Source organism: Mustela putorius, unplaced genomic scaffold (genome assembly GCF_011764305.1).
Source record: "Mustela putorius furo isolate JIRA1106 unplaced genomic scaffold, ASM1176430v1.1 tig00003846_pilon_pilon_pilon, whole genome shotgun sequence".
In the NCBI taxonomy this organism is placed as follows: Eukaryota; Metazoa; Chordata; class Mammalia; order Carnivora; family Mustelidae; genus Mustela; species Mustela putorius.
The window spans coordinates 13,919,522-13,938,460 of NW_025421999.1; the positions used below are offsets into that span (position 1 = coordinate 13,919,522).

Here is an 18,939-nt window from a genome sequence, read left to right on the forward strand (position 1 = left end):
AATTTTAATGGGTATAACTATAAGATGATCCAGGTGTCAACCATAAAACCCTCTCTTGTAAAGCTGGTGAGGGGTGGTGCCTGGGTGGCTCAGTGGGTTAAAGCCTCTGCCTTGGGCTCAGGTCATGATTCCAGAGTCCTGGGATCAAGCCCCACATCAGACTCTCTGCTCAGCAGGGAGCCTACTTCCTCCTGCCTGCCTCTCTGCCTGCCCACTTGTGATCTCCATCTGTCAAATAAATAAATAAAATCTTAAAAAAAATTTTTTTTAAAAAGCTGGTGAAATCCTTTGCTACAAAAAATTATGTCTCTATCTTATATCATTGTTTCTGTATTAGTGTATTAGTGGTATCTATATTCCCCAGCAGGTTACTTTTCATGCTAGTAAACTCTGAAGTCATTTCCCTGAATCATGAATGGAATACAAATTGCAGAGATTTCTCCATTTCTGTTTATAATTTAACAAATCTCAGCTGAAGGTGCAAAGTCTTCATTGAAGATTTCTGTGACTTTCTATCGTCCTAAACTTACTTGTTTCTTATGTCAATATTAAGTTTCTAGATTTAAATGTGATGCTTTTCTAATGTATACTCTGATAAAAATTTTCTTTTCCTTTAGAATTATTAATAAAAGAGGTATTTTCATGGGAGGAAAAGTGTATCATCTCTACTACTTTGCTTTCAGTACTTTGGGACTGCATCCTCAGTTGCATAATAGAAAACCTGGCCTGGCATCAACTGGTGGGATTAAAAACCACTGTTTCACTTACTTGAAATTAAAATATTTACATCAATTTCTCTTTGTTTTGCAAATAGAATAGAGGGCACAGTGTGGGTGTGGCCCATGAATCCACTTCTGTGACTCATACTGCTTCCAACTTCTTTATAAGTAACAACTTTACCAAGTACTGGGGCCAGGTTTGGTTACTGTTGTTGGTTCTCAACAGTTTAATATGAGGCACCTCTTGAAACTATTTCTTTGCTAGGTCTGTAAAGTAGCTCTCCCATATCTTCCCCCAACTCTTGTATTCTGCTGCCTATATGAACTTAATATCTGTAAATAGTCCATTGTGTTTGTTTTGTTGATGTACTGGCTATTTTCCAAGATTCTGTTGTTGACCTTGTCTGACTGTTTAAGGATGACCTTTTGGTGATGTTGTTATAAAACTTCTTAAGAAAAGTGAACAGATGTGCTCATCTAGCCCTCTTCTAAAGACTGCAAAAATCCAATTGTTTTAAAACAGAATGGCTTGGTACAGAAGGCTGTGGCTATTTCATCTGCCCCTGCATGCTTTAAGCTTCTACAACTAAAAATTAGCTCTGCAACATATAATCACACACAAAGAAAAAGCAAAAAGGAAACCAGTAAGGAAATTTTTCTGCTAGACACATGAATAGTATTGATGGATAGGCCTGCTACTTTTAACACTCTCATAAAGATGGTAACCAAATAACCAATTCAATAAAACAACCACTTCTTCCATGAGAAGAATTAATGGACATGATGTTAGGAGTATTTGACCTGGCAAGAATTTTGGAGGTCTCCTTTTATAGAGGAGGAAGATGAGGTCTACAATGGTTAAGTGACTTGTTGAAAGCAGGGACAGGACTAGGATCAGAGTTGGGTTTTTCTGCCTCTCCATTCAGGAGGCCTGAGTTTATTCTGTGACTGAATTTGCTGAGTGTTTATGCATTTACATTGAGAGAACTCATTTGTACCATATTTATTTTTATTGTTTCTAGCAGAAGCAAGTCAGTAATTTTACAGGTAGTATAGTATAAAATTAGCCGTCAGTCAAACCAGTCAAAAATTAGTCAATCTAATATTCCCAAAGAGACAATGCTTTTTGGGTTCTTTAAAAAAAAAAAAAAAAAAAAACCTGGAAATGAGAATTAGACAATGTATGTTTGCCTGTGTGTGGTATGTTCAAATTTCAAAGATAAGAATATAATTTTTGAGTTTTTTATTGTCTGGTTATATATGATGACATAAAAATAGAACACTTGTAGCTTAAACAATATACTTGCAGTGTTTAATTATTTTTGTAAGCACCTTTATATAACTCTACAGTTTTAATGATAATTAATGGGTGTGGTCCATTAATTATGTATTTGTGTATTTTCAAGCTAACCCTGATAAAAAAACATTTTTAAGTATCCTAAATTATGTGAAGACTAGAAGTACTATTGGTCTATCTACTTTACAGAAAGTAGTTGGTGTGTAGCCTTGAAATAATGATGCACCAATATCAGAAAACAATTCTTAGATTAAAAAACTCATTCTTGGCACACCTGGGTGACTCAGTGGATTAGGCCTCTGCCATCAGCTCATGTCATGATCTCAGGGGTCCTGGGATCGAGCCCCGTATTGGGCTCTCTGCTCAGTGGGGAGCCTACTCTCTCTCTCTGCCTGCCTTTCTGCCTACTTGTGATCTCTCTCTCTGTCAAATAAATAAAAATCAAATCTTTAAAATAGAAATAAGGGGCACCTGGGTGGCTCAGTTGTTAAGCATCTGCCTTTGGCTCAGGTCATGATCCCAGGGTCCTGGGATCGGGGTCCTTGTTCCTCGGGAAGCCTGCTTTTCCTTCTCCCACTCCCCCAGCTTGAATTCCTTCTCTCTCTGTGTCTCTCTCTGTCAAATAAATAAATAAAATCTTTAAATAAATAAACAACTCATTCTCCTCATGATGTGTTATCTTCTTACAAAAATTTAGTTCAAAGATTTTGCCTTTTTAAGGTTTCAATCACTTTTCACCATTGTTTCCATGCATTTTCTTATTAAGTTTGCCTGATTTTGTTGTTGAGCAACCTTGCATTCTTATTGGACCATGATGATTACTAATAATTTTTTTAATATGCCCATTTGTATATAGTTTCTTTAAGAATATCCTGATATTTTTGTCTAAGAGGCTTTTGTATAAGAAGCTATGTAAGAGGGTTCTTCATTGCAATTCATAGTTCTATAGGAATATAAGTGATAGAATAGTGTTTTACAGAAGACTTGGAAGAATGCCCACAGTACACTGAAAAAGCATTAGATCTTACTTCCTCTCAGTATGCTTTTTTTTTCTAGAAAGGGTAAAACCAGTGAGATGACAAGTTAAGGGATTTACCAAAAGATTTCAAAGAAACATAAAGAAAATGTTCCTTTTATTGACTAGATTAAATTATTGTTTTTCTTTTACTCCAAATTCTAGAAAAAATATAAATCCATATTATTTTGAAAAATAAGTTCCACTTAAGACTTACATGGGTAATTGAATTTTATCAGGCTTTCATATCAAACTGAACTGTTAATTAAATTCTCTTCACTTGTTTGCTTTTGTCCCAGACCTCCCTCTTCAGTTCAGAAATATCCAGATGGGACAGGCATCAGTAGCCTTAATATTTCCTGTCCGGATAATAGGGAGATATAAGGGGACTACCAGCACATCTCTAGCACATAGTGAGAATTAATATATAACACTCCCAGTGTATATCAGAAAAAAACAAAAAAAGTGGTTCCTTTAAATAATCCTTTTCAGTGATAATAGAATCAAAGAAACAAAGACATTTTGTTACTAAAGAATCATAAAGAATGTCCTAAATATAAGAGACGAGCCCCACTAATGCCAAACCAATAATGCAGAGCTGAAAGTGCTGCCAAGAGACAGTCTCCTGTGCTGACACTACCTTCACAAGTTTGGAAGGCACCCCAAACATCATCTATTTTCTTTATAACCTTCCTTGTCTCTAGCATTTAAAGATACACCTGAGGGCACCTGGGTGGTTCAGTAGGTTAAGCCTCTGCCTTCAGCTCAAGTCATGATCTCAGGCTCCTGGGATAGAGTCCCGTATCGGGCTCTCTGCTCAGCAGGAAGCCTGCTTCCTCCTCTCTCTCTTTCTCTCTCTCTCTGCCTACCTCTCTGCCTACTTGTGATCTCTCTGTCAAATAAATAAATAAAAATTTTTAAAAAAGATACACCTGATACTGTATGCATTCTATTTCTATTTTGGAGGTGATCCCTTCTTAGGGGTATGATCTGATATACAAAGTTTAAAGTGTTGATTATTTGCCCTTCTAAAACTTTAAACTAAATCTGATATGCTAGCTGAAGGTAGAGAACATTCAATGTGAGTTCCTTTTATTATTATTATCTTCACAGTGCGTGGCCCACTTTCAGTTTTCTAAGATTTACTAGTATAGTTCATACCTTCTAGGAATACATACATGGTCTCTGATCATATTCATTACCAAACTGAAGACTCATAATTCATTTTTAATTCCCACATTCTTACTTCCCAGCTCAGCTACTTTTTTCTAAATTTTTCAGAATTCAGTTTATTTTAGCAGGCATCATTTGAGCTACTATAGAGTGGGAAGCATTACAGTAGGCCTTGATTAGAAATGTAAACAGGATCCCTGTCCTCATGAAGCTTATAGTCTAGTGTCAACTGTAGTAAAGAGACAAAAAAATTGCAATCAGACCTCATAAATTCTGGGAATGGTAGGACTATGCCCCTAAGAGAACACATAAGTGAAGCATTAAATCAGATTAGGGAGAATGGGAGATTAGGAGACCTTCCTGTTCTTATAGGCTTTTCTCTAGAGTTGGCAATAGATCTGTACCTGCATTCCAGGTATAGGTCAATCAACCAGCCTTACATTCCTCTCAGCATGACTAAACTTTATTTATTTTTTAAGATTTTATTTATTTATTTGACAGAGAGACAGCAAGAGAGGGAACACAAGCAGGGAGAGCGGGAGAGAGAGAAGCAGGCTTCCCACTGAGCAGGGAGTCCCATGCAGAGCTCAGTCCCAGGGTCTTGGGATCATAACTTGAACCTAAGGCAGACGCTTCAGGACTGAGCAACCCAGGCACTGTGTGACTAAGTTTTAGACAGTTTCTTCCTGACTACATGCCCCTAACCTCTCTTTACTTAAAGCATTTGCTTTAAAAAAAAAAAAAAAAAAAAAAAAAAAAGTGCAACTGTAAATTCTTTCTCTGTCCTGTTGAGATATAAATCTTTTCCAACTTTTAATAGTTTTACAACCAAGGAATATCTTTCTCAATGACCTTGGAGCCATATGTTTGAAACATATTCAAGAAAGATAGCACCCCCATTCTCTATGGGTAAGAGTCTTCTCCAAGAAGTGCCAGTTAGAAACCACTGGTGACATAATTGCCTCTGACCAATCTCCCCACTTGGAGTCTTCCAGTTACCATTCCACTAATTCACCCCAGCACTGAAAAACTTTCCAGCCTTTTTTTTTTTTTTTTCAGCAGAGTTGAGTCCAATCTCTCCCCTATTGCAGTAGTCTTGAATAAATTTTCCCTTGCCTATTTAATTCTGCCACTTGATAGGATGTATCTAAGTTTTGTACAAGCAGGAAAAGCTGATTTTTTACTTAGTATTCTACTTATTGATGTCTAAGTCAATCTTTGTAACTGCTGATTAAAATAAGCCCATCATGTCAATCAATATCCAGAGGGCTCCAAACTCTCACTAGCAATAAATGAAGCTCCCGAGTTCACTATCTCTAACTGTAAGGAGAATTTTTTTCCCAGAAATATATTTCTTTACACCTAGGCACAAAATGTCCCTTTGCTTCAAAGAGACTGTGAGTAAGCTAAAATATTCACTCTTCCTTGTAGCTGTATACTCATTCTTTTGGTATTTCAGTGATTTCAAAGGATCAGAATCATGAGCAAACTTGGGAGCAATTCATCATTCACCATCACTAAATTACTCAGCAAGGACTCTACCTGCTGTACCCTCCACGAAACTCACTACAGGATCAACTGAGGCACTGACCTCTCATACACTGAGACAGAATTTCAGATAATTGATGGTTTTAACCAAAGTTCTGAATTTTAAAATGGATGGAAATTTCTAAATCAATCATAGTAAATTATAAATTATCTTCAACAAAGACTATGTAATAAAAACTTCTAACAATTGCTGTAGAATTTAAGCTTAAATTTAAATTTAATTTTAAAGTAAATAAAAATATTTACTGCATTTTGATAACATTTTATCATTATAAAAACCGAATTTTTTTTCCTAATGTGCATACTTGCTATAACCGCTTTTTCTATTTCCAAAAAAAAGTGTTACTAATTTAAGGGCATATTATACAACATATGGTACCTCAGAATTAAAGAAATATGGGAGAATGATTCTGATTACCTCCTCATGCTATGTGAAAATTCATTACTCCAAACTTTCTTGGACAGTTTTTTGGTTTTTTTTTTTTAAAGATTTATTTATTTATTTGAAAAAGAAAGAGAGTGAGCAGGGGGAAGTGGCAGAGGAAGTGAGAAAGATAGTCCCTAGTGGACCCTGCCCAACACAGGGCTCAATCTCATGACTCTGAGACATGACCTAAGCTGAAACCAAGAGTCAGTTGCTTAACTGAGTGAGCCAGCCCCTCACTGGACAGTTTTTTTTAAAAGATGCCAGTAATGTAACTCACACAAACACCCATAAGTATATCCTTTTCAAATACATGGGACTTCTATTACTTTAATGAGTTGAATATGATATCTTATAATCATACCTTTGCTTTTATAATATATTGTGGATGCAGTGTCTTTGGTAGGAAACGTATCCCATGAATTATAATAGTAACATTAGTGGAAAATGCAATATTATTTTAATACACAATGGCAGGAAACTAGGACAGATTTTCAGCAAAAGAAGAGAGTTGCATATATTTGGCCGTTGTTAACGGGCCCATTTCTCCCTGGTAATTGCTTAGTCTTTATGTACGCATTACAGTGCATTGCTCTTAAGGAAACCCAGCATTCTTCACTCTGTAACCTATTCTTTCCACAAAATACTGGTGAACATAGCCATTAGCTCGATGTGAAGTGGATGTATAGATCAAAATTTCTTCACAAGCTCACTTAACCAAGGTACCAAATACTTACCCAGAATCCAAAACAAATCAATTGAAGAGCTAAGTGTACAAAAAAAATCCTGTAACACACTAGATTCCAGTGAGGTACAGTTTTTAGTAATTTTATTAATTTTATACCACTTAGCAAGCTCAGGTTGTGTCTTTTTTCTTTTTTTTAAATTTTTTATTTGAGATAGAAAGAGATAGCGTCAGCTGGAGGGAGAGGGAGAATCTCAAGCAGACTCTATGCTGAGTGCAAAGCCCAGCAAAGGGCTGCATCCCACAACAGGGAGATCATGATCTGAGCTAAAACCAAGAGTTGCCATTTAACCACTGAGAGACCCAGGTACCTCCAGATTGGGTATGAAAACATTTTATTAATAATTTTATGAAAATATTTAACAACAATTTAGTATTAGAATGTTAGAAAAGAAAATAGGCCAATAAAAGTGCTTCTCCTGGTTTAAATGAAAATTCTGAAGTTAAGTAAATTGGACAAAATATGTTGCTGTTTAGTAAGTTAAATAAATTAAATTTAGATGTTCCCCTTTTATCAAATTTTATAAATCCATTCAGATTAATCTGGAATCAAATTTTATAAATTTTATCAAATTTTATAAATCCATTCAGATTAATCTGGAAAACTTCATCAGGACGTTTAATAATATTTGAAGGTAGAATTTTTTTTTTTAATTTTCTGGCTGATTTTTTAAAAAGTGACTAGGGCAAGATTATATAAATCAAATTGGTGCAAACAACATCTTAGCTAGTCCACGTCAGTCACTTTCCTAAATTTCAAGGTGATTAATTACTCAACTTATCTTATGACTTTAATTTTAGAAAGCCTCAAATTAGCAGCAAGTTTTATCTGAGTCAAAGCAGTAGGGGTTCTATGGAAAGATTTGTTAGATTAATTTTTCCTCAATTGAAATGTAGATGATTAAGATACATATTAATTTACTATAAAGAAGTCACATATTCTTCAGTGACTAAAGTCTTCCCTTCTACGCTCCTGATGGCCACTTGGGTGAAAAACTTAAGAATACTGGTTTAGCTCTTTTATTTTCCTGATTCAAAACATCAGTACGAGTGATGATGAGCTGCATGACTAACTGAACAGGAAGCTCCTCAAACATTTTTTTTTAACTCACTAGCAATTTTATATCAAGTAGCAGCTCACGAAGTAAGTGCTGAATGAATGAGTGGACAGATCCCATTCATACATTGTCATAATAACTAAATACTTCTTTAGAAATCTGAGGTTTAGGGGCACCTGGGTGGCTCAGTGGGTTAAGCCTCTGCCTTCGGTTCAGGTCATGATCTCAGGGTCCTGGGATTGAGCCCCACATCGGGCTCTCTGCTCAGTAGGGAGCCTGCTTCCCTGCCCCCCCGCCCCACCTACTTGTGATCTCTCTCTCTGTCATATAAATAAATAAATAAATAAATAAAAGTCTTTTAAAAATCTGAGGTTTAATTTTGTGGTCAAGTACTGAAAGATGGAAATAGAATCAGTACTTCCATTTATTTATAACATGACCTCTCTCCTCAGTAGATGGTCAAAAAGGTTAGTTTACCAGTGGTTTCAGAAAACACACTAAATGGGTTAGAAGAATCAAAATATTTATGGTATATATTTAATTGGTTTGGGAACTGAGTGAACAGGTATTAGTTCTAAAGACAATCTGGTGCCAGTTTCAGTGATGAGGTCTAAACTGCACAGGTTTCAAACTCAGCCCCACACCTTGTTAATTTTGGCTCACTTAATAATGCTTCCTGATGCTGCCACACAGTCCCTTATTTTAAGATAATAGGTGATTTAACTGTGTATATGTGTTTTTTTTAATATTACATAGAAAACTAGATTCAACATTTTGTATGTGGTATGAGAAATATGATACTCGGGGTATATTGCTATTTATTATAAACCCAGATTTATATAAGTTTACCTCAACTGAAAAAAAATTATCCTCTTTAATGTAATTACTGACTATCTTTTCCTCCTTAACTATATGGCCCTATATCTAGGGTACTTACTTGTGCAAGATGCCAAAGTTATCACCACTGGAATGGTGCCATAAGAGAGACAGATTTTCCAAGTGAAGTCAAGTAGCCCTCATGGTTTTAGCATTATCAAAAAATGAGCAGTTTTGGTACATTAGTGCAATACAAAGCCATGGGTTTCATTAGCTATTCAGGAAACAGTCAAAACACCACATGGCCAGTAGGCTGGCCAGCTTTTGTAAACTACAGTAAAATAGTTTTCATAAAGTAATCTAAGGGGTATTCTTGATCTAAACCCAAACAGAATGGGATTAAATATATAATTCCTTGCAGGAAGCTTGGTCGTGGAAAAAATCTGTCACTTAGGATGGCAATTCAGCTTAACAAGTGAAGCAATGAGACTGATGGAATACACCCTTTCCAAGGAAGAAGTTATAACAATATCTATTGATGGTGACAGTATTTCCATAGGCCTCTGTTTCCAGGAGGTTATTTACAGTGTCACAGAAGAACACTGAAAACACATCGAGCCCCACATCGGGCTCTCTGCTTGGCGGGGAGTCTGCTTCCCCCTCTCTCTGCCTGCCTCTCTGCTTACTTGTGATCTTTGTCTGTCAAATAAATAAATGGAATCTTTAAAAAAAAAAAAAAGAATCAGAAAAATATTTTAAATCTCTCGACAAAAAGAATGAAGCTTTTAAATTAAGAATAACCATTATTATCATTACAGAACTATATTATTATTAATATTTTATTATAAAATAAATTATTATATTCAGGGAAGACAGACTGGCATCACATCAGCATTATATCACTAAAACATAATCAGTACACAAAATGTGCTAAGCCTAAACTAAGGATTCTCACTTTTGATCTTAAGGTTATGACAGTTTATCACAATTTTTGAGTAAAACTCATTTTCAAACTTATTGTATCTTACTATATCAGAACTATTTCAAAAAGGATCTTGCGGGGGTGCCTGGGTGGCTCAGTTTTTGAGTGTCCACCTTCGGCTCAGGTCATGATCCCAGGATCCTGGGATCAAGCCCCACATCTGGCTCCCAGCTCACCGGGAAGTTTGCCTCTCCCTCTCCGACTCCCCCTGCTTGTGTTCCCTCTCTCACAGTGTCTCTCTCTGTCAAATAAATAAATAAATCTTAAAAAAAAAAAAAAAAAAGACCTTAGTCAGTTAGTCATCTCCGTTAAAAAAAAAAAAAATCCAAGCCATCCCTTTTCTCTGAAATCTTTGGAGGTTGCTATGACAATAGCATTTCTAGCTTAGCTCACAATTCATGTTCTTTAGTTCTTATCCAAAGTAACCTGGTTCTGCTTGCTAGGTACCATCTTCTAAGAGTCCAAAAGATAGCCCCAAAAGTTTCCTCCAGAGACTAGGACTGGGAAACAATAGAATTATTAAATGCTGAATTTTAAAAAAAGCATTTGTACATATAAACTACCAAAACTGCAGTGAGAAGAAATAGAAGACCTGAACAGACCTATAATCAGCAAAGAAATTGAATCAGTAATCAAAAATCTCCCAATAAACAAGAATCCAGGGCTGGATGACTTCTCAGGGGAATTCTACCAAACATTTAAAAAAGAATTAACACCTATTCTTCTGAAACTGTTGGCAAAAGATATAAATAGGAGGAAAACTTCCACAGTCATTCTATGAGGCCAACATTACCTTGTCCCAAAACCAGACAAAGACCCCACTAAAAAGAAGAATTATAGAGCAATATCCCTAATGAACATGCATGCAAAAATTCTCACCAATGTATTATCTGATAGGGTCCAACTATACCTTAAAAGAATTATTCACTATGACCAAGTGGGATTTATTTCTGGGTTGCAGGGGTGATTCAACATCTGCAAATCAATTTACATGATGCACCACATTAAGAAAGAATAAGAACAATGGTTCTCTCAATAGATGCAGAAAAAGCATTCGACAAAATACAGGATTCTTTCTTGATAAAAAACAAACAAACAAACAAGCGAACAAGCCCTCCACAATATAGGGATAGAGGGAACATACCTCAATATCGTAAGTCATTTATGAAAGACCCAAAGCAAATATCAGCTCTCAGCTGAGAGCTTTTCCCCTTAGGTCAAGAACACGACAGGGATGTCCATTCTCACCACTGTGTTCAATATAATACTGAAGTCCTAGCCTCAGCAATCAGACAACAAAAAGAATTAAAAGGCATCCAAATCAGCAAAGAAGTCAAACTTTCACTCTTCACAGACAACATGTAGAAAACCTGAAAGACTCCACCAAAAAATTGCTAGAACCACTAAGGTAATTTAGCAAAATCGAAGGATATAAAAATCAATGTACAGAAGCTCGTTGCATTTCTATACAGTAAGAATGAAGTAGCAGAAAGAGAAATCAAGGAATTGATCCCATTTACAATTGTACCCAAAACCATAACATACCTAGGAATAAATCCAACCAAAGAAGCAAAGAATCTGTACTCAGAAAACTACAGAATACTCATGAAAGAAATTAAGGATGACATGAAGAAATGGAAAAATATTCCATGCTCATGGACTGGAAGAGCAAATACTGTTAATGCCTATGCTACCCAAAGCACTCTACACATTCAATGCAATCTCTATCAAAATACCAACAGCATTTTTTCAAAGAGCTGGAACAAACAATTCTAAAATTTGCATGGAACCAGAAAAGACCCTGAATAGCCGAAGTAATGCTGAAAAAGAAAACAAAAGGGGAACCTTGGTGGCTCAGTCAGTTAAATGTCTGCCTTCAGCTCAGATCATGATGTCAGGATCCTGGGATCAAGCCCCGCTTGGGGCTCCCTGCTCAGATGGGAGTCTGCTTCTCCCTCTCCCTCTGCCCCTCCCCACCCACCCCTGTTCATGTGCTCATGCCCCCCCCCCAATAAATAAACAAAATCTTTAAAAAAGAAAAGAAAAGGAAAAAAGAAAAAGAAAACCAAGTCTGGAGGGATCACAATTTCAGACTTCAAGCTGTATTACAAAGCATTATAATCATCAGGACAGAATGGTACTGGCACAAAGACAGACACACAGAACAATGGAACAGAATAGAGAACCCAAAGAACCCTTCAACTCTTTGGTCAACTAATATTCAACAAAGCAGGAACGAATATCCAGTGGAAAAAGACAGTTTCTTCAACAAATAGTATTGGGAAAATTGGACAGCCACATGCAGGAGAATGAAAGTGGACAGCTTTCTTATACCATACACAAAGATAAACTCAAAATGGATGAAAAACCTAAATGTGAGGCAGGTATCCATCAAAATCCTAGAAGAGAACACAGGCAGCAATCTCTTTGACCTCAACCACAGCAACTTCTTGCTTAGACATATCTCCAGAGGCAAAGGAAGCAAAAGCAACATGAACTATTGGTACTTCATCAGGATAAAAAGCATTTGCACAGCAAAGGAAACAATCAACAAAACTAAAAGGCAACCTATGGGATGGGAGAAGATATTCATAAATGATGTATCAGATAAAGGGTTAGTACCTAAAATCTATAAGGAACTTATCAAACTCAGCACCCAAAAAACAAAGAATCCCATCAACAAATGGGCAGAAGACATGAACAGACATTTCTCCAAAGAAGACATCCAAATGGCTAACAGACACATGAAAAAAAATGCTCAGTATCACTCGGCATCAAGGAAATACAAATCAAAACCACAAAGAGATACCACCTTATACCAGTAAGAATAGCCTAAAATAATAACTAAGGAAACAACAGATGCTGGCAAGGATGCAGGAAAAGGGAACCCTCTTACACTGTTGGTGGGAATGCAAACTGGTGCAGCCACTCTGGAAAACAATATGGAGGTTCCTCAAAAAGATACAAGTAGAACTACCCTACAACCCAGCAATTGCACTACTTGGGATTTATCCAAAGGATACAAACATAGTGATTCAAACAAGTACCTGCACCCCAATATTTACAGCAGCAATGTCCACAATAACCAACTATGGAAAAAGCCCAGATGTCCATTGACAGATTAATGAATAACAAAATTATAATGGAAGTTAAAAATGGCTCTCTTAACTAAAGCTATATTCAGAATGTTCTGGTTTTAGCACTGGAAAACAATCTCCAGGTAACTGAAGGAGGAAAACTACATCCATTAAGAGATTCTCTCAGTTTGATCATCACTGGCATCTCACACGCAAGCTTCTAGGCCTATACCGTAACACTTCTGTGAAGGTATAGACAAAACAAAAACATCTTGTTCTTTTCACTCTAGTACAAATGATACAGAAGAAATATCAAAAGAATTTATGAAATGGTGAGAGGGAATAACTGGGAAACAGGGAATGTGAGAAATATATAGAGTCTGGTTTCCAAAGAATTAGTTTATTCTTTATAAATAATTGTTAGCGTAGAGTCCATGGAACTTAATACTGGGCTCCAAGCATCTGTTAACCTATGAAATAATACATAAGACATTGTGTACATTTGTATAGTCTATGTATAAAGGATGAAAGAGGACCTTTACAAATAGATAGAAAAGAAATTCTTGCTGTTGTCTATTATGTAAGCCAAAAGCACATGGGGCAGTTTGGCAGAAACACTACTATAAGGGATATAAACAATTTGGTCTAAGTATACAAGCTCTCAGATTTGTATTGGAAGACTTGTGTTATATTATTCAAAAGTAAATTTCTGAATTTCTGGAATAAGAGTTCCTTCCCCTGTATTCAAGACACAGTATTCAAGAGATTCTGAGAATCTCATTGACATCACACTGAAAATTCTGTGCACATGTAAATGTGTACATTTCCTGAAAAGTCAATGAAATGTTCATAAGCCCTTCAATGGCACTTTCTCATCCCATTTCTGTGCTGGGTCTCCCATTCTGAATGTAGAAATTCTAGGTTCTGAGACCTTTTAATCAGCAGGTGGTGAGGGACCCCTCTCCAACATTCTGCATCTTTGATGTGCCCTTAAGGGAAGTAAGCAGCCACCTAATTATGCACCATTTCTCACAACTGTTATTACTGTATTTTAGAAGATTAACAGATGGGGAAGAAATGATAAGTAAGTAGACAGAGACTATCATAAGGGCCAAGGTGAAAAGTAACAGAATTTAAAAGATAATGGTATGAGTGGGGATCACAAAACTAAGAATGGGAAGGAGGGACAACTTGGTATCTGGTACTGCTGAAAAAGAAACAACAACTCAAAATAGAGTCACTTGGGCTAAGCCATGTATCAGTAAACCAAGACTTAATATCTACCTAACCTAACTGCAGTTTCAACCTCTCCTAAGAATATAATCCTAACCAGTCAGTCTGAAATTTCCCAGTCAGCACTAGTGAGGTAATCCACCCTGCCTTCCCCCAAAGGATGTGACCTTGCCTGAAATAATCTTTTCTTTTGATAATGATTTCCCTGTTCTACCCCTTTCTGCCTTTAAAAATCTTTCCTTTCCAGCAACTCTTGGAGTTCCCTTCTATTTGCTAGTTGGGATGCTGCCTGATTCATGGCTTGTTGAATAAAGCCAATTAGTTCTTCAAATTTGCTCAGTTGTATTTTGTTTTTTTAACAACACATACCACAGCATTTTTTTAAACCTAAGTTGTCATTCAGTGATTGGAAAACAAATTTTATTTTTTTTTAAATTTTCACTAATTGGGAAAAGAATGAAACAAGGAAATCAGTGCCTGGTGTATAATAGGGATATAATACATTTCGGAAAAAAGCAGGCTACAAATTTTAATATTAGTCACATATTAACTTGCAGAACAGATAGGTGTTGGACTTTTATATTACTAATGCTTACAATATTTGAACTTCTGGTTATCTCAAGTTCATTAGACCCCTGATTATTGTTCCACTGGAGTCCCCGAAGTTTGAATTTTGAGATATGGGTGAAAAATGAGGTCATGGCATAGATAAAGAGAGATGATGAAACTATAAAAATGATAAGGGGCTTAGTGAGCTGTAGTTGACCTCATTCAGGAAGGCAAGTGGTCACTGTTACTGAGAATACAGCAGTGACTTGAACAGGAGAGGGCCAACATTACTTCCTAACATTAAATTCAAATTAGGGGAGGACAGAGAAGGTAGAATAATAATCAGAAAGTGGCATAAATGTAAGGAGCAGACTGGCTTTCTTGTACTAGAGAAAGAGAAAGCTAAATTTCTGTTGAAAATAGTAGGGGAATCATTTGAAAAATCCAAATTTCAATAGGACTGAAGAGGTCAGAAAATATTAATAAAGAAAACTTAGTTTATTCAAGATGAACATAGAAGTTAGAGTTAGCAAAAACTAGTGTTAAAACATGTCTTTGTCATTCATCATTTGAATAAATCTGGACTAACCAGGAAAACATATGAACTATATTTCAGATTAAGTTAATGTTGAGGAAAGTGGTATGTGTGTGTGTGTGTGTGCACGTGTGTATATATTTACATATGTAAAGTATAATACAGTTGGTAATTTGCAATACTTTAATAGACGTTCACATTAAAATACGTAGAGAAAATGACAAAATTATCTACCCATTTAAAAGAAAGCAGTATCATCCTTTTCTTTAAAAGCCCTGAAAGTTAAAGACAAAAAGTATTTTATATTTTGTAAATTATTCACTGAAGTTTCTGAAGTAATTACAAAGTTTGAATCAAAAGGAAATTATGTTTGGGGTACCTGGCTGCTTCAGTAGGTAGAGCATGTGACTTTTAATCTCAGGGTCATGGGTTCAAGCCCCATGTTGGGCATAGAGCTTACTTTAAAAAAAAAAAAAAAAAAAGAGTGATTATGTTTAACAAGGATGTGTTACTGTTTAATGCAATGGAATGAACATGTTCATTGAACAGAGAAGTTCAGTGGGAATACATTTCCATTGAACTTTCCCCTCTGGCAGCTGTTCTACAAAGGGAGCCAGCATCTGCCCCTCATTTCCCTTGAATAGGGGTTAACTTCTTTCAGGAGGGTTAAACTTCATGGTCAAGAGCATGGGATTGAACCTTTTGTGCCTGAATCCTAGACTTACCCACTTGCTAACTGTACTTCTGACAAATTACTTATCTTCTCTAAGTCTCTTTATTTTTATTGGTAAAATGTGGGCAATACTTATGAATTGAATACTGAAAAAATTTATTAGCATGTATTTAAATTCTCAATAACTGGTGACTAAGGAGGTGCCTGGGTGTCTCAGTGGTTAAGTATCTGCCTTAGGCTCAGGTCATGATCCCAGGATTCTGGGCTGAGTCCCACATTGGGAATCCCTGCTCAGCAGGGAGACTGCTCCTCCCTCTGTCACTCCCTCTGCTTGTGTTCCCTCTCTCCTGTGTGTCTCTCTACCAAATAAATAAATAAATATTTTTTTAAAACAATGGTGACTAAGAATGGTAACTATTTGCCATCAGTAGGAATTTGGAAAGTTAAAGGGAGATAGAAGATGAATTCAAACAGGAAATGCAGGAATGTTGAGTTTAGGCTGAATTGGGTTAGAATGAACCCTTTCAAGAAAGGTAACAACTGAAAGGAATCCTCCTTCCGCTTCAGTTGCCAGAAAAAAATTGGCGAGGTTAATAAAAAAGAACAGGTTGAAAACTTCCACATGCTTTATTTCTTTTCTTTTAATTTAATAGAATTTAAATTCTTTTAGGAAGGGCACAATCTCTCCACTTTGCCACAGGCCTCTTCCTTCTCTCTTACCTGTGACCTGGCCCAATTTGCTTGGCCCTATGGGCATCTGAGTAGAGGAAGCTGTTTGAAGGGTTTTACACGCAAAAACAAAAGAAGCTATTAAATACTACCATCCAAAAGAGATGTAGATATGTATTTATGTGTGTCTGTGGGTCTATTTGTTCAACATCTCTCTTAATAAGAGCTTGGAAGATAGACTTCTCATCCTCTCTGACACTTTTTTGGGGCAGGGACAGCAGCAGGGATAGCAGAGAAACCTCAGACTGAAAGACAACCTACTGATACCAACAGGGACCTACAATTACTATTTCTTTACTCCTACCATTAGAGCTCTGAAAAAAGTGGCTTATACCCTTTCATTGTCTTTTTAATTCATTTCTTCCATGTATCTCCCACAATCACGTTTACAGGGTTTTTTTTTTTTTTTTTTTTTTTTTTAAGATTTTATGTACTTATTTGACACAGAGAGAGAGAGATCACAAGTAGACAGAGAGGCAGGCAGAGAGGGGCGGGGGTGAGGAAGGGGTGGAGCAGGCTCCCTCTGAGGTGAGAGCCTGATGCGGGCCTGGGCCTGGATCCCAGGACCCTGAGATCATGACCTGAGCCACCCAGGCACCCCAAGGTTTACAGTTTTAACTTCATTTTCTTCTGTGGTGTTATAATGGCAAAAAGGAAGTGAATTTGGCTGATTAGTCTCTCTTCTTAACCCCAATGAACTAGAAACTTTTCCTTTCTTTTATCTAGCAATCCACTTGTAGGATATGAAATCCTATAATGTGTAAGACAAAACTGTTCTCTTACAATATACTGAATTGTATATATATATATATATATATATATATATATATATATCTTCACATTCATTATAGATATACAATATTCATTTGTTATTCATTATCTCTTTATCATATTCATTTACACATATAAAGTAAATGTGAATATTAATTCTACCCCTAAAAATTTAAACCCTCCAGGTAACAAATACTTTTGTCTTTGTAAACTATCTAGGTCTCTGTTGAATGCTCTGCTTGTTTTTTTCTTTTTCTTTTCTTAACTACCATCTGAAAATGTTAATTACCATTCTTAGCTCAATCATGAATTTGGCCTGGAGGCCATAGCTTATTTACTGCTGTTTTATAACTGGGTTCAAGGAATATACAACAAAATGTTAGATATTGCCCATTTTAATGCAGGTGAGAGACAACAAGTACTACAGTGAGAATACATTTACCAGTTCCCAAGAAATATAAGAACCAAGGTAAATTGAGTCCAATTATTTATGAATAAACCAGGCAAGCGGTGCCTGGGTGGCTCAGTTGGTTAAACTTCTGCCTTTGGCTCAAGTCATGATCCCAGGGTCCTGGGATCAAGCCCCACATTGGGCTCCCTGCTGATTAGGGAGCATGCTTCTCACTCTCCATCTGCTATTCTCCTTGCTTGTGCTCTCTGTCAAATAAATAAATAAAATCTTTAAAAAAAAATTTTTTTTTAAATGAATAAACCAGGCAAGTTCTTATCTCCTGGTTCAGGACTCTGAGTCTCCCTTTTCTTGTTTTCTACAACTGTCATTTCCTGACAGTGATTCCTTGCTTACATTAAGGTAGATTTCTCATTTTTGCCTTAGCTCTAGCCTTCTGAGAAAAGAACTCCTGTAGTTATTTTCTCTATCTCTTATCATGTACAGCCTTTCCTCTTTGAAATAGCAAAAATGTTACTGTTGAAAAAACTATTTGCTTTGCCTATTAGTTGATCTCACCAACTTTTTCCTGTGAATTTTCTATGCTATGTTTAATCAACTTATCTTACTCATGGTTGATTTCCAAGCCTACCAATAGACCACTTCTGCCCTTCAATATTCATTCACCTTATTTCTCTGCATTTTTTTTTTTTTGGTCTATCAATTTTGCTTCAGATTTCCTATATTTAGGTGTTTTGTTAATATTATGCATGATATAGTCATAGATACAGGAGAAACACCTTCCTGCCAAGGCAAACACTCTCATTCACAAAGCACAGTTGTTGCTTAATTGTGTGCAGGGTCTATTTGCTGGATGGGTCTTTAGCATCTTTAAACATGTAAGACCAAATTATATACCAGCTGAACATCTCCAAATTCTGCCTATCTCCCAGGCTATAAACTTTAGAACAAGCTTTGACCCTTAAGCATCTGTTATAGTCTGAATGTCCATGTATCCACCAAATTTGTAGGTTGAAATCCTAATGTCCAATGTGATAGCATTCGTAGATGGGGCCTTTGGAAGGTGCTTAAATCATGAAAGTGGAACCATGATGAATGAAATTAGTGCCTTATAAGAGAGGCTCCCAAGACATTCTTTGCCCCTTCTAACATATGAGGACAGAGGGAGACATTGCCAGTGTAAGAA

At 36.3% G+C, this 18,939-nt stretch overlaps 2 long non-coding RNA genes across 3 annotated transcripts in view; one reads left to right on the top strand and one right to left on the bottom strand.

The window, feature by feature from the left end:
* Positions 1-9,494, top strand: part of LOC106006804 — a 106,867-nt gene extending 97,373 nt beyond the window's left edge. Inside the window, exon 4 of the long non-coding RNA XR_001181074.2 lies at positions 9,217-9,494. This is a non-coding gene — a long non-coding RNA (uncharacterized LOC106006804). The remainder of the gene's footprint in view (positions 1-9,216) is intronic.
* The window catches only part of PKIA, a 92,840-nt gene that overhangs the window by 50,077 nt on the left and 23,824 nt on the right, over positions 1-18,939 (bottom strand). The window lies entirely within an intron of this gene.